The sequence below is a fragment of the Schistocerca americana genome, chromosome 2 (assembly GCF_021461395.2).
Source record: "Schistocerca americana isolate TAMUIC-IGC-003095 chromosome 2, iqSchAmer2.1, whole genome shotgun sequence".
NCBI lineage: Eukaryota > Metazoa > Arthropoda > Insecta > Orthoptera > Acrididae > Schistocerca > Schistocerca americana.
This window is the reverse complement of record NC_060120.1, coordinates 215,946,927-215,948,660: the sequence shown is the minus strand read 5'-3', so window position 1 is coordinate 215,948,660 and position 1,734 is coordinate 215,946,927. Positions and strand designations below refer to the sequence as shown.

At 43.8% G+C, this 1,734-nt stretch overlaps 1 pseudogene; it reads right to left on the bottom strand.

Annotated features, from left to right (window-relative positions):
* Positions 1–590: 590 nt before the first annotated feature.
* Positions 591–708, bottom strand: LOC124596782 (annotated as a pseudogene).
* Between the last annotated feature and the right edge of the window lie 1,026 nt (positions 709–1,734).

Here is a 1,734-nt window from a genome sequence, read left to right as displayed (position 1 = left end):
CACAAAAACATTAAAGGCGATAAAGTTTAGATTTAGAGGTATGAAAAGTTGTATGAAGATTTAGTTCGATAAAAAAACAGTAACTATGTGACTCCATTAAGCTACCTCTAGTAGTTTTCGAGTAATTTACTGAAAAATAAATTTGGAACAAAATGTTCTTATTTGTAGTAGATTAAATATCATTTATTTTAATGATAGAAAGTTTTGATTACAGTACCTGACGAAACCTATTAAATAATAGACCTATAACAAGTTTCAAAACTTTGATGTAAATAACAATCAATACAAGGTCTCTTAAAGTTGTAGTTCAGACGTCATGTTCTACTGTCAGTTTCGTTCTAAAAATTCTAGACGGCAAAGCTCATATCCCCCCACCCCCTCCCAACTCCTCCCGCACAGGCCATGAAGGCCCAAAGGTACTGACCGGACGCCGTGTCATCCTCAGCACACAGGCGTCACTGGATGTAGATATGGAGGGGCATGTGAGCGCACCGCTTTCCCGGCCGTATGTCAGTTTCCGAGACCGGAGCCGCTACTTCTCAGTCAAGTAGCTCCTCAGTTTGCCTCACAATGGCTGAGTGGACCCCGCTTGCCAACAGCGCTCGGCAGACCGGATGGTCACTCATCCAAGTGCTACCCCAGTCCGACAGCGCTTAACTTCGTTGATCTGACGGGAACCGGTGTTACCACTGCGGCAAGGCCGTTGGCAAAACTTATATGCAGGTGAGCTAAAACTTTTTCTGTAATTAAGTCAATTCATATAAAAATTACGAAGATTCTAAATTAACAGACAACAGTGTTGTAAAATGATATGTGTCTGAGAAAGCGGCCTTTTAGATGCTGCTACTTGGTCATAAGAGTGGATGATGGCAGGTGTTTCGTTCGGCCGTCCGCTGCGCCCATAACTTATATAAATACGACGTGAGGGGCAGTGACTTCACTGCACTTCCCATCCAGCTATCAATCGGTCCGCGTCAGTCATACGCAGGCTTAGGCACTGCCTCGGTGACGTCACAGCTACACACTAAATGCGTGTTCGGTAAGAGAAGAAAATGAAATCGCGAGGACTGTACACCGTCCTGGATCGCCTAGATTTCGCTGAAGTAACTGTTTGCGTGCCGCCCGTAATGATACCAAAACTGCATGGCAAATGGTGAGATTATTTTCAACTTTTGTGGCGAGCAATGTACTTAGACTACTGGTAGTCAGAGCGATAGACCATTTATTGAGAACTTACCGCACAGGTCGCCTGTGAACTTCTCATGGAGCATTATTATTATTATCAGGAATGTTACTGTGTTGTGCATGTGAAATATTATTAAATATGATTGAATCAGTTAGAACTCAAAACTATTTATAATTACAGTTCCGGATCCCGCTGAGCCGGTCGTTGTGGCCGAGCGGTTCTAGGCGCTTCAGTCCGAAACCGCGCTGCTGCTACGGTCGCAGGTTCGATTCCTGCCTCGGGCATGGATGTGTGTGATGTCCTTAGGTTAGGTAGGTTTAAGTAGTTCTAAGTCTAGGGGACTGATGACCTCAGATGTTAAGTGCCATAGTGCTCAGAGTCATTTTTTTTTATCCCGCTGAGTAAACAGAGAGTAGAAACATTTCTTTCGGTGAATAAAAAAAGAATGTGGACTCGCAGACTGGAAACTATGGTCAGTATGTTCTCCATCGTTTACTGGCTGACCACAAAAATAGTTTTCCGCGGTTCGTAGAAAACGATGAACACCA